At 35.5% G+C, this 15,781-nt stretch overlaps 1 pseudogene; it reads right to left on the bottom strand.

Moving 5' to 3' along the window:
* On the bottom strand, nt 9,597-14,123 carry LOC109847885 (annotated as a pseudogene).

Genomic DNA, 15,781 nt, shown 5'->3' with positions numbered 1-15,781 from the left:
ATCGATTTTGAGAGAATACAAGTCAAATTTTCTTTCATTGTCTTTTTACATCAAATTTCCAACAAACAATGAGTGCTATCTATTTGGCGAAGAACTAGGTTTTTTATGCGTGGACGAAGCACATTGACGTTCGTTATCACTTTATTCGGGATGTTCTTGAAGATGGTGATGTGGGGATTATGAAGGTCCACACGAAGGATAATACGACGAATATGCTCACTAATGTGGTTCCGAGCAACAAGTTTGATCATTGTCGAAACTTGTTACACATTCGTGATTGTTAAGGCCGTTGACGACCATTTGGATGAATTACGGGCGGCTTGATCCCTTAGGAGAGGGGGTACGTAGGTAGTCAATTTGATACAACCGGTTTGATGTGTTGATACCAATGTTTGGAGATTGTTCGCATTCTCATTTGGGTTCCCTACTTGTTATGGATTGAGTCTATTATCGTGGGTTTATTCCACTTCATACTGGATGCAATAAGTGGGACATTTTGGTTGGTATTGGTATTAGCTCAGTTTTGGGAAAACGTTCACCGAGGTGGAGAATTGTAAAAACAACGAAGTTTAGGAGAAAAACAAACAAGCAGTTTCACGGTCGACTGCGAGTGGCACGACAGTCGATCGTAAACGTGCGTGGCGCTAGGGAAAGTCTCTCGACTTTTGGCGGTCGACCGCGTTGGGTTCTACGGTCGACTGCGCCCAAGCTCTGCAGGTGATTAAGTCTCTGGAGTTTTTACGGTCGACCGCGATATTGGCTCGGCGGTCGACCGCGTAGCGGGTATTGGGCTGTTTTGTTTCCTGCTCGTTTTCTGATTGAGTTTTGATATAAATTAGAAACACTTGTTTCTAGGGTTAAGAGAGGAGAGTTTTAACCGAGAATTGTGAGTATTCTGAGCACTTTGAGAGGGAGAACTTGTGAGCAAGTTGAGAGATTTGGTTTAGGGTTTATGTGAGTGATTTTGTGAGATTGTAACCCTTTGTACTCTCCTTGATTTAGTGGAATCTCCCCATCCTCTTCCTGTGGACGTAGGCAAATTACCGAACCACGTATATCTCTGTGTTTGGTTTGATTTGTCGTATTTAGATTGAATTATGCTCATGTGTGCTTGGTTCTCTTCTCCCGTGATCACAGATTCGTTCGGTGTGCGAGCACGCTTCCGCATAGGCTCGCAACAATATATTCTGCTATTAACTATAATCTAGCTATGTTAACCATCAAGATTAATATAGTGGTTCAGATGCATATCCCGTGAACGACACAACAAAAAAGAGTTTGAAAAGATACAACAATCTTGGTGTATTCTGTTATGTATATTTCAATTGTAATGCAATAAATATTGCATGCAATATTTCATGAAATTAACATCATATACGTTGTTTATATATAATTCATATTTTTTTTTGGAAAATGTATTTCCAAATCCTAATATGATGTTTGATTAGTTGTAAAAGCTGTTAGATTTATAGTTTTATTGCAGAAAATGTATTTCCATTGTAAATCAAGTGATTACTTATGTGTAGTTGTAAAATGATGTACATCTCTTATTTGAATTCAACTAACTTGATTGCTTGTCATTAGTTTTTTTATTAATTAAATGACTTGTAGTACCTATGTCATCCAAATTGACTGTAGCAATGGTATACTTTTTCCCCTACAAAATTCAAATCAAGTTAGCATTCCCAACTAGTTTGTTTCTAACCAATTGAAAATGGGAGATATAAATTTGAATACAACATATGATGCTCTTGTTGTGCGCGTCGCGGAAGCGTGACAACCAAACGGGCGTGCTTCGAGAACTAAATCAAACAAACGTCGAGATAAAGGCCAAACAAATCAAAACAACGGCACAAATCCAAACATCTCCACCTGAGATGAACCAATGGCCATATCCAGACTACATCCATCAGCTGTACTCGAATCAATCAACCTATCATCTGCATCCAAATCAACATGATTCCCAATCCGTGTCACATCAGCTGGAATCCCAAATGATGCAGTATGATCTGGAGTTTTCTCCCAATGTGGAGTAGCATCACTCTCCACCCGCTACGATATCCCAAAGATCTGATCATTACTCTTCACCTGCTGAGAGTCAAACGTGACATGCCTACTCAGAACAAAGTCAGAAGCCAATACCTGATAATCAAACATGCCTCTGAATCCCAAATGTGCTATCGGATCAAATCTCACATCCACGATGTGACCAAGTGCTGGGTAGCCAAACATCCGACGCAACCCAAAATCTGAAACAGCTCCACCAGATCTCATATCTATATATGCAGCAGTTGGCAACCTGTACATGAGACGGCCCAAACATGTCGTAGCCTGCACACCAATGCCAATGCTCGACATCAAACGCCGATCCTCCTCCAGAAAGGAACAGCTACCCAAATCTGCCATCTCGCCTTGTCGCCTTAAAGTTTCCACACTAATGAAGTGTCTCAAACTGCCATGAGCTCGGCACAAATACAGTAGGTCCCTCTTGTACCTCCTTCTACAACCAGAATGAAGTACCTTCACCTTACTCCCAATACACTTCTTCAACTGTTGTTGACTACTAGGACTTAAAAACCAATGTGATTTGGTTGCAACCCACAAATGCCTAGTATAATCCCCAACATAGGAAACCAAAATACCAATTTACCTTCCAATGATGCCTCCTTGGAAGGCCCCTAAATGCCTGAATGAACACCAAATAGAAAACCCCTCAATCATCAAATAGAAGTGCCAAACTTCACCTCGGTCTCCTTGCTCATACCAACGTGCTCAAAAGGACTTTAATATGCAGGTCAAGGGCACTTCTCAATAATCCAATGCACCGTATCAATAAACAAATAACCCAGCCTCAAATCCTTCTATCTCGACCAACTATCTCAAAGCACCAACAAATGAAGAATAGATCCAAACTGATAAAGAAGAGAATTTTACCTCTAAATGAAACCCTAACAAGAGTCTCCAAACGATCTCACCCCGCACGATGGCAACGAGATCCACAAATAGGAAAAAATCTCACCTCTATCTCCAAACGAAGCCCTCAAAGAGCCTCCAAAGCGATCTACTCCTCCAAATAGCCCAAGCGCCAACAAACCAATGCGGAATAAACGAAAAATAGATCCAAACTAAAAAGATAGAGTATTTACCAAAAGATCCCACATTTCTCACCAAACGAAGCCTTAGCCGAACTTCCAAATTGATCTACTCCTCCAACCAAGACAAAACCCTAGATCTGAAATCTGGATCTCTGATACCAATTGTTGTGCGCGTCGCGGAAGCGTGACAACCAAACGGGCGTGTGCTTCGAGAACCAAATCAAACAAACGTCGAGATAAAGGCCAAACAAATCAAAACAACGGCACAAATCCAAACACAATAGTTTTACGTGGTTCGGCAATTGCCTACGTCCACAGGGCAAGAAGGAGATGGTGTTTTCATTAATAGAGAAAGAGTACAAACTGAGATTATAAATCACTCGAAAGAACAAACTAATCTCACCAACAAGCTCTTAATCTCTCCAAACAAAACCCTAAACAAATAGCTCAGAAAATACCTCTTTTCTGTGCTCCAAATATCCTCAATTTTTCTTCTCCACTAATTTTCTCTTCCTATTGTTCCATATATATAGAAATCCTAAAATCATAAATATACTAGGAATTCTAAACCAAAACCAAATCAAATTAGGAATCCTAATAACCTATTACCAAAATAGATTAGGAATCCTAATAACCTCACGTTATCAAAATAGACTAGGAATCCTAATAACCTCATGTTACCAAAATAGATTAGGAATTCCCTATCCAAACTAGGAATCCTAATAACCTCATGTTACCAAAATAGATTAGGAATTCCCTATCCAATAATTCTCCACCTATGCAAAGTTTTCCCAAAACTGAGCCGACACCGACCAAACCAAATACCTCACTTGTTGCGCCCAGTACAAAGTGAAACGATCCACAACAACGGACTCAATCCATAACAAGTCGAGACCCAAATGGGAGTGCGAACACTCACCCAAATGTCGGTATCTACTCACCAAATCGGCTGCATCATAAAGACTGCCTATGTATCCTCTTGCCCAAGGAATCAAGCCTTCACGTAGTTTACCCAAATGGCCTCCAAAGGCCCTCAAACAAATAGAAGGGTTGCGAACTCTTCAGGCATTTAGGGGCCTTCCAAGGAGGCATCATTGGAAGGTAAATTGGTATTTTGGTTTCCTATGTTGGGGATTGTACTAGGCATTTGTGGGTTGCAACCAAATCCCGTTGGTTTTGAAGTCCTAGTAGTCAACAACAGTTGAAGAAGTGTATTAGGAGTAAGGTGAAGGTACTGAAGTCCTAGTAGTCAACAACAATTGAAGAAGTGTATTGGGAGTAAGGTGAAGGTACTTCATTCTGGTTGTAGAAGGAGGTACAAGAGGGACCGAAGGTACTTCATTCTGGTTGTAGAAGGAGGTACAAGAGGGACCTACTGTATTTGTGCCGAGCTCATGATAGTTTGAGACACTTCATTGGAGAGGAAACATTAGGGCGATGAGATGAGATGACAGTTTCGATGGGTTGTTCCTTTCTGAAGGGGGATCGGTGTTTGATGTCGAGAATTGGCATTGGTGTGCGGGCTTCGACATATTTGGGTCATCTTATGCATAGGTCGCCGACTGCTGCATTAGGAGTTATTGGATCTGGTGGAGCTGCTTCAGATTTTGGTTGGCGTCGGATATTTGGTTGCCCAGTATTTGGTCACATCGAGGATGTGAGATTTGATCCGATTGCGTGTTTGGGATTCGGAGGTTCATTTGATTATTTGTTGGGAGCTTCTGATTTTGTTCTGAGCAGGAATATCACTTTTGACTCTCGGCAGATGGAGAGTGTTGATCAGGAAGTTTGGATATCGCAGCAGGTGGAGGGTGATGTTACTCCATGTTGGGTGGAGTTTACTCCACATACTTCAGATCATACTGTATCGTTTGGGATTCCAGCTGAAGTGACACATATTGGGGATCATTTGGATTTGGATGCACATGATATTGGTGAAGAGTTGCAGACTTTTCTATTTGTTTGAGGGCCTTTGGAGGCCATTTGGGTGAACTACGTGAATGCTTGATTCCTTGGGCAAGAGGATACGTAGGCAGTCAGTTTTGATGCAGCCGATTTGGTGAGTAGATACCGACATTTGGGTGAGTGTTCGCACTCCCGTTTGGGTCTCGACTTGTTATGGATTGAGTCCGTTGTTGTGGATCGTTTCACTTCGTACTAGACACAACAAGTGAGGCATTTGGTTTGGTCGGTGTCGGCTAAGTTTTGAGAAAACTTCGCCGAGGTGGAGAATTGTTGGATAGTGGATTCCTAATCTATTTTGGTAATATGAGGTTATTAGGATTCCTAATCTATTTTGGTAACATGAGGTTATTAGGATTCCTAATCTATTTTGGTAATAGGTTATTAGGATTCCTAATTTGATTTGGTTTTTGGTTTAGAATTCCTAGTATGTTTATGATTTTAGGATTTCTATATATATAGAACAATTGGAAGAGAGAATTTGGAGGAGAAGAAAAATTAGGGATATTTGGAGCACAGAAAATAGGTATTTTCTGAGCTATTTGTTTAGGGTTTTGTTTGGAGAGATTAAGAGCTTGTTGGTGAGATTAGTTTGTTCCTTCGAGTGATTTGTAATCTCAGTTTGTACTCTTTCTCTATTAGTGAAAACCCCATCCCCTTCTTGCCCCGTGGACGTAGGCAACTTGCCGAACCACGTAAATCTCTTGTGTTAATTGGTGATTGTGCTTGTTTATTTGGTTGTGATCTCTGTTGATTGGATTGTGTGATTCGACCGCTTCCGCGCCGCGCACAACAATTTACTTATTGTAAGATAATTGAAACTTGCAATATCAAATGTATGTGGGGATCAAAGAGTTTGAGAAGAATTGGTAAGACATGACTTTGTGATGAAAGTTATAGATTAAACATATACCATCAAAACTGGGGAGCAGATGTTTATACCCAGGGGGGCAGGAGGGCTCATTCAAATGGGCTTCAATGACTAGGCCAACGCTGGCCTGATATCATGCTTGGGCCTTAGTGAAGCTCAGTAGCTTAGGGGAGAAATCATGGTTAAAAGACTTTTGAGTGATGAGACTTTGCGGTGGGCTAGGCTTCTTTATATGTTCATTATGTAACAGGCTTGGGTTTTTGAGCTATTCCAAATCTAGAACATAGTGAGCAAAAAACAATTTCGAAGTGTTTCTATAATTTTTTATGGAAATTTTGTTGGTAGTGTCAAAAAAAAGTGGGGAATTCTATCTTTGTACTTTTCTTAGTTTGATTCAAAAGTGCAAAATAGATAAACCCAAAAGAAGAAAAAGTTTCTTGTCTTTTTTTTTTTTGGTTCACTTGAGAAAGAAGAAAAAGAAGAAAATGTTTATATGAAGTAGAGAAAAGGGTAATATGTTAACGGCTAAAGTGAGTTTTGTCAGATTTCTAGCTGATTTCCTCTCAAGTAGATAGGAAGCGGGTTTTCACAAAATATACCCCCTTCTCTACTTTATAGAAACTCATCTCTATAAAATTTTGGTGAACCAAACTGAGTTCTAGAAACCCTATGGAAATCATTTAATTATGAAAATGCCACTGTCAGATCGTTTTCGTAAATTTTTTTATAAAATTAGTGAACCGAAACAGCCCCTAAGTACATGAATCTATCTATTTGAATAAAATTTCCAATATCATTATATTTGGATACAAGTCACTTGAAACTATTAAGCTTTTGAAATAAGTCTTTACGGTTAAATATCATCTATTTAACCCAACTAAAGTGATAACATGTCTTCTATTTTTATTTATTTATTTATTTTTGTTCTTGCCTTCAACTTTACCCTCTTGCAAAGGTAATGAAGTCAATGTATCCTTTGAACCCATTTAAAGCCAACTCTATCTTGCTAAACTTCCCATAATTCCTCCAATTTAAAATCTAATTCGTAACAGCCCTGTTAGTTTGGTTAAGTGGATGAGAATTAGTCGTAGAGACTTGTTTTAAAGAAATTAACAGTAATTGAAATTTGCAATTAAATATGATGAATTTGGTAGCTCATATTCTAATAGATGAGATTTGGAGGACTTGTATCCAAATACACATGATTTGGATGGACTAATATCTCAAAAATCAATGGAGTTGATTGTAAATTAATAAACTTTGTTGTCAGTAAATAAGGTGGCGTAGTTGGCTAGCGTAGGTCTTGTTGGCCTTCTTGTTTTGATAATGTTTAACAAACAATTTACCACTAATATTGTTTGTCTAGTATTTATGTTTTCTTATTTATTATAGACAATACCACTAATATTGTTTGTCTAGTATTTATGTTTTCTTATTTATTATAGACAAACAACGTAGTTGGAGGATGGATGGAATAGAGCTTCAACGATCATATCCAAAGGAGGTTGGCGGAATGTCGGTGAAGCTTATGCAATTCTAGTTCAAGATCTAAGTTCAAGCTTCATCCGTAAGTGTACCAAGTCAAGCTTATTGAAGATCAAGATCGACTTGGGTAACCTAGTTTAGGTTTTATATTATGTGTGTTAAGTACCTTAAGCTCAATATAATATACACACACATTTATTGGTTTCTTCGTGTATATATATATAGTCATATATATATATATATAAGTTTTGGTTCTATGCATATATATAGTTATATATATACATACATATGTTTTGAGTTTTTATGGTTATATATATGAAATTCTATATTTCATATTTTCTATTATGTTTTTGAAAACATTGCATAGAATATGCAATTTTGTGAAAATATTGTATTCTTAGTTTATAGACTTCAATATCAGTTTATACATGTTTTACTAAGTCTACAAAAACATTTCACAAAGTTTCAAAAGTTGGTTTATGTCAAAACATCAAAATTCAAGTATCTCATATTTTCATGTTTTGGACTAGTTTGTAAAATGATGATATTTTTCATTTGGGAAGTCCTTTTTCGAAACCAGTCGTTGTAGCATGTTTATTATCATGTCTACAATCATTCCCCAAAGTTTTACATTTTTTGGAATTTATTTGATATTTTTAAACAGTGTTTTAAAATCAGCTTTGTTTTCTGAAATGTCTGTTTTCGGTCGACCGGTACGGTCGACCGGTCAATTGACCATTCGTCAGTATTTTTCCAGAGAATCGTCGGTCGACCGGTCCGGTCGACCGAGAGCTCAAATCGGTCGACCGACAGAATTTCCGGTCAACCGACGTTAGTCCAGAAAGTTTTCTTCGTGTTTTTGCTCTCATCGGTCGACCGACGGAATTTTCGGTCGACCGACAATAGATCCGTTGCACTCCAACGACTATTTTTCTGAGATGTTTGTTGGGGTTGTTTTTATCTTTTGTTAGGGGTTTTGGCTGATGTCTTGGGTTGTTATAAATACCCCATTGCATTTACCTCTCCATTTTTCAAAAAATATATTATTTTAGGAAAATATATTATTTTAGAAAAAATATATTATTCAAAAAATATATTATTTTTAAAAATATATTATTTTTAAAAAAATATTATTTTAAAAAATAATATATTATTTTAAAGATAATATATTACTTTAAAAACTAACATATTATTTTGAAGAAATTATTATAATAATAATTATTTTAAAAGATTAATGTTGTTTTTTTTTAAAAAAAGTTTTTGAAGAAATTATTATAATAAGAATTATTTAAAAGATTATTTTAAACCTTTAATGAATTTATTTTTGAAATATTAAGTAATGATTTTGATTTTAATAAATTTAGGTCAGTTGCAACTAAGTTGCAACTATGACTTGCGGCCATTTTTGACGTAAGTCATATGTTGCAACTAAGGGTTGTTTTGCAACTGTGGTTGCAACTGCAACTGTGAGTTGCAGCAAAACAAACACATGCAACTGGTCAAATTGGACCTAGTTGCATGCAACTGGAGTTGCAACCACTCCAGTTGCAGCCTACCAAACAGCTAAGTCTTTGCAATATGTAATATGTGAGTACATATATTCACGCATGAAAATTTCACAATCCTATATAAAATTCAAAACACTCATTAAACTATGTCTAATCAAATATTATTATTAAGGTTGATGAGTAACTTTTTAAGGGCATTGGATTTTAAATATAAACAATAGATGAATATTCCGTATTATGGGAGAATAATCATTAGATAATCAAAGAATGTCAACACATCCAAACACAAACAGGTGAACACCCTTGGCAAATCTCGAAATACTCTTGGATACTCAAAACATATGCAAACATAAAAATAAAACAAAATCAACACATTCAAACATTAGATAAACGCATTTAACACTCTTATCAATAACATTAACAGCTCCAGGAACAAAACTGTAACGTTCACTCAAGTTGTAAGCTAACATATTTTTTTAGTAAACTACAAATAGATACCAACAGACAACACCTTAAAATGTAAATAAAATTTTCCAAATTTTTTTAAAAAGAATATGAATATGAATTTTTACTGTCAAACCTTAAAATAAAGATTTTATAAGCAACTCAAGCAAATACTCCCCCCAACTTACATTTAACAACCCAAAATTCTCATTCATGTCATTCTGAAGTATAGGACTCAACAGATATAACATGAATGTTTGTTTTTGCTTCTACATCTGTGCATTTGAATGCAACTTAGTTTATTCAGAAAGTGCTGATTACATTCTTATGCCCAGCTCTCTACCACAGGGTTATTATTAGCTTATTATACAAAAACCAAGCTTCTTGCAAGATTGAGGGCATCATCAAAGAACTTATCTACTATGGCCAGCGCAAATTCCATGGAAGTCCCTGGCCCTCTGCTTGTGATCAGGTTTCCATCAACCACCACCCTATTCTCACATTCACTTTGATCAGAAAGCTTGCTGCACATAGCAGTGTATGTTGTTGCCTTCTTCCCCTTAAAAAAGAGAATCAGAATAAGAAAATTAAAATATAAAGAATATTATTTGAAGACCAACAAATGATTGAAACAATCACACACAAAGTAATTGGAAGCAAATATAAACTTACTTACATATGTACACATGGTGAAGAATTCGATGTTCAATGGCTATATTAACTTGCCGACAAAACAATATGTCATATTGTAATTTAACAGCCTCATCCAAAAGCTTATCTGCTATTATTTTTACTTTTCTAGATGCTACAATTTTTAATCCATATTCAATTAACACCACAACAACATTAGCTTTGGCTCTCCGTAGAATTTTGATAATCATTACAGCCTCCATCTCTTCTTATCCGTTAGCAATTGGCACAAGTACCTGTGACAGAAAGGTACAAACGTAATTAAAAGCTCTACAGGAAAAATAAAAACAAGAACAAACAAGTCTCCTTGATGTGCTTCTATAAATATCCATAAGGTGTAAGCACTATCAAAATGAACAAACTTGTTAGACATAGATGAGTTAAAAGCATTTAACAAATATTCTAACAAAATGTTGTTCATAGTAAACATGCGATGATCATTTTTATTCCACTTGGATTTCTCCAAAATGGGCACAATATAAGCATCATCTATAATTTCCCATAAATCAAAATGTTTAGATCTAACAAATAGTTTAAATCTAACACACCATTGGGCATAGGGGAAATTGTCTAATCTAGGAGCAACACTAGAATCATAGCCTAAACAAGATGCATCATTCATATTCATAATTTGTAAAAATATGCAAGCAAGATGCAAATGCAATCAAAACAAGATTAGCACAAAAAGATAACTTGGATCTTTAACTCAAGGCGATTAGACCTTAAATCAAAGAGCACCAAGCTCTGATACCAATTGTTAGACCCTAGAGGGGGGGTGATTAGGGTCTTATGCTAATCTAATCCGATTAAATGCCAATTAAAACTAATTAACAAATATATTCTTGCAAGATAGATATACAAAGAGTTATGTGCAAGAATATGTAATGTACACAAGGTGATATATCCTATATGATAGAAATATATGCAAGGATATATAAACAATACAAGAGTAAAACAAACTAAACTAGATAGTGGGCAATATGATCAACAAGCAATATACAAGGGCGATATAAGATATGAACATAAAAAAAAAGTACGCCAATGCAATCACAAACAAACGATATGATTACGGAGTTCGGTCCCCACGACCTACGTCTCCGCTCCTCACCTCGAGGAGATCTCCACTATCACAACCGGGTTTTCTACGTTCACCCGAACAACGTTTACACCTCACAATACAATCACTATGCAATCACACCTCACACACTAAGTGTTGGTCCTAGCCCGTGTCCTCCTCCTCAAGTGCTCGGTTACAACCTCTCCCTAGGCACGTCAACCGACGCCACTCCTCTTGGATTCGACCCCGTCTCTCACCACACACTTCTCTCGGTGTACAAGTGTATTACAAGTGAATCCTCACAATTAGGCTCAATACAAAGTATTTGTTCTCTACAATGAATGAGAACAAATTATAAGCTCACTCTCTAAGTTACACAATCCCACAACCCAATTATACTATGAATGTAAATACAATAAGCTCAATAGGTTGTGTGTGAACAAAGAGATAATAAAATCAACTAAACATCTAGCTTATGAAATTAAGAACAAACTTATAAAATGCTAGAATTGAGTTTAAGGAAACTTCTTTATAGATGACAAGAGAGAGGGAGAAGAATGAATGCTCAAACACCAAGGATGATCTCCACTTGCTCTTGTGAAATTTGCTCCACAAATCAAACTCTTGTAAATGTTTAAAAGCTTTTTAAACAAACACTAAACAAATTTAAACCCTTGTTAAAATCTTTTAAACCATTCTCTTGTATATCTTAAAACTGAGGTATAAGGGTGTATTTATAGCCTCCCAATACCTCAAACAAAAGCCCAAACCAAAAGACCAAAAACCCCTCCAACGGATACAAAAAACTAGCCGTTATGGGCATTCTGGGCGCTGGTCGGTCGACCGACCATTTTTTCGGTCGACCGCTAGCACTGTACAAACCTGAAAAAGCTCCAGAGACATTTCCGGTCGACCGGTCCGGTCGACCGGAGTACTGTAGTAGTGCGTAGCTATTTTATAAAATCAATTTAAAATAGTAAATGAACTCAAACAATTATGAAATTTTGTGGGAATGTTCTAGACATGTTGAATAACATTTCAGAGAAAGAATTTCTGAAAAATCATTTCCCAGTTGAGAGAAATAAATGTTTGAACACAAAAATACAGTTTCTGAAAAACTGCAGACATACACGATTTTCTAAAATCAATTGGGTACAGTAAATCAACTCCAAAAATAGTAAAAACTGGAGGAAAGTTTATAAACATGTATATAAACATGTAAGAGAAAGAATATTTCAAATATCACTTCCCATTTGTAAAAACTCATCAGTTTTGTAAAACATGCACGAACATGTGCACGAACGAAAACGTGAATTTGTAAATTCCTTTAAACATAACAAATCAATTTCAAACTTGATGAAACTTTGCGAAATGTTTATAAACATGAAAACAAACATGTTAGAAAAAGAATTTCTCAAATTGAATTTCCATTTGTGAAAACTCATGTATTTTGTAAGTGTGTCCAAAGCATGAAAACTCAAAACCATGCATGTATATATATAACTATATATATACATAGAAACCAAATATGTGTGTGTATATGATGTTGAGTTTAAGGTACTTAACACACATAATATAAAATCTAAACTCGATTACCCAAGCTTGATCTTGATCTTCATTGTAGCTCAACTTGGTACACATGCGGATGAAGCTTGAACTTGATCTTTAACTTTAAATTGTAAGGCTTCACCGACATTCCGCCAACCTCCTTTGGATATCATCGTTGAAGCTCTATTCCATCCATCCTCCAACATATTGTTTGCCTAGAATAAATATAAAATACAAATACTAGACAAACAATATTAGATGTAAATTGTTTGTAAATCATCATCAAAACAAGAAGGCCAACAATTGAGATAAGCTAGAAATGGATGATGATAATTTCTCAAATCAATTTACAAATGGGAAGTGATATTTGAAATATTCTTTCTCTGACATGTTTATATACATGTTTATAAACTTTCCTCCAGTTTTTACTATTTTTGGAGTTGATTTACTATGCCTAATTGATTTTACAAAATCGTGTATCACAGCAGATTTTCAGAAACTGTATTTTTGTGTTCAAACATTTATTTCTCTCAACTGGGAAATGCTTTTTCAGAAATTCTTTAACTTTGAATTGCAAGGCTTCACCGACATTCCGCCAACCTCCTTTGGATATCATCGTTGATGCTCTATTCCATCCATCCTCCAACATATTGTTTGCCTAGAATAAATATAAAATACAAACACTAGACAAACAATATTAGATGTAAATTGTTTGTAAATCATCATCAAAACAAGAAGGCCAACAAAACCCACTTTTATTTCCCACTGTATTGAAACAATACCAAAGATAGAATGAAGACAAGACACAATTGAGATGTTAAGAAGCATAAGCATAAGTTAATTTCAAAATTGAAATCAGCATGTTCATTTATTGTATGCAATCATATTCTATAAGATCACGAATTGGCCAGCTTTTAAAAAGATTGGAAACTGATCCATCCTGGAATAAATACAAACAAACTTCTAAATGCAATTATGTTAGATAAAGTTTTGGATAAAGGATGCAGCTGCATGATTAAATAGATTAAGGATGCAACTACATGATCCACAGAATTCATTCTATGTGTATTAAGGATGAAACTACGTGAACTGTAGAACTTTTCTTACTCATGGCAATATTTATTACATAATTGTTAACATGAAATGGCTGATAGATTGTCATGGATATTTAACACCAAGATAGTTTAAAAACTAAGTTATGATACATGATCTAGACCCTTTTTAAGTAATCAGTCTTTTTACTGCACATTTGTCAACATTAAGAACTAAAATGTTACTGACATGAGAGTAAATTATGGCTACATAAAACATAGAATACCCAATTAAAACAACTGACAAAATATCTTCGCATCTCATTGCACTTTTAGTGTAAGTTTGCATTAATATATCATTTGATAATATCTTGCAAAGTTACTTGCAGAATAGACTTCCTTCTTGCTATTGCAATAGAATGTCAATCTCATATTTGAAATTACTATATATGAACTAAATTGGAACTTTTCTATGGATGGTATTGAACATTTTCAGCAAGGCAAAAAACGGGAAAAAAATTGTCCAATGCAACTTCTGGCAGCATATTTTCTCACAATCAGCCAACTAAGATACCCTTAAAAAATAAGAGAAAAAGCATCTTCATGAATTCGAAAATGGTGCAAGTTAGTTCATGAAATTACATGAAGTTGCACAGCAGGAACATGTAAAATATTGTGAGGCGAATGTACATACCTCTGATAAGCAATAGTGTGAAGTAAGTTAAGCAACTATTTCCATCTACACGAGTCCAACGTTGCAAATACACAAAAGAATAGGTATTGAGCTCTAATAAAAGTTCACAAGGAAGAGAAAATATACCATTGTCTCAGCAAGATATTCACCTCAAACTTATTCAGGTTAAAGTTTGTCTCTGAGCAACTTATTCAGGTATTGAGCTAGGCTGTATATTTGTCATGAATGAAGCACCTTAGATTTAGAAGCTTCTATGCTTAACCCATGGATGAAAATAATACGCTATTTCCCCCATCTTACGAAGTGAAGATGCAACACCTCCAATGGCACCTGCAGTCTTAAGTTTTGGAACATATAAGTAAGAAAGAAATATCCATTCAAGAGTACTTCAGTTGAATTGAGATAAAGAAGGTTATCAGATAATCTTGTTTACACGTGTTAATTTCACTTCAGTTGAATTGATATTAAGAAGGTTGTTAGATATCTAGTTTACACATGTAAATTTTATCATGAAGCACAAACTTAAGACCTCATTTAGAAAGCAATAGCTAAAAAAAGTGAAAGCATACTAAATTGCTTCAGAAAAGATAAAAAACAATTCATCCTTTCACATTAAATTTATGAATGTACCATTGATTCAATATAAGCATGGCTTAATAAGGTGTAAAGATTACTGGTGCATAAAATTTAAATAAATCATCCTCTAGTGCAAATATGAGACTTTTTAGCAAGGAATCACTAATCAGGTAACATAAAATATTTTATACTTAAATTCACTTACCAGATGAGCAAAAGCACTATGATTTTCTGGAAAAACTTTTAACAGTTTTTGTTTGGTGTGCTCATATCTTGATGCAATTTTGCTCGAAATATCCTTGAGGTTAGATCCGGTCTATCGTTATGTGTTTGCCCTTGATGTAGTTCCTCTGTGATTTCTTCCCATTCAGGAGCATGTCATTGTGATGAAAATATCTGGTTTTTCAAATCGTTGTACTAATGACATTGCATCAAGATATCTACGACGCATATCTCTAGGACCACCAATAAATGATGATGGTAGCACTATTCTTTTTCCGACTTGACATGCTTTTGCTTCCCCGGCAACTACACTATCAACTATGCCTTGGAATGCCTCTGTTCTGATTTCTGATTGCTTCTTTCTAAAATAATCAAGTCTTGTTGTTTCAAGCTTTATGTACATATCAACAGCATATTGATGGAACAACCGACCTACTGATGTTAATACAGTAGATTGTCGAGTGTCTCTTATCTGGAACTTGTAACAATAATATTCTCCACATGAGACGCTTCCCGTATTTGGTGCTTTAACACCTACAAGTTTGCATGTTAAGTTAATTTTTAATGTTTTAATATTATTAAACAATTTTAATTATGA

Source organism: Asparagus officinalis, chromosome 7, assembly GCF_001876935.1.
Source record: "Asparagus officinalis chromosome 7, Aspof.V1, whole genome shotgun sequence".
Classification (NCBI taxonomy): Eukaryota; Viridiplantae; Streptophyta; class Magnoliopsida; order Asparagales; family Asparagaceae; genus Asparagus; species Asparagus officinalis.
Note: the sequence above shows the minus strand (reverse complement) of the source record. Positions and strands in the feature narration are given on the sequence as shown.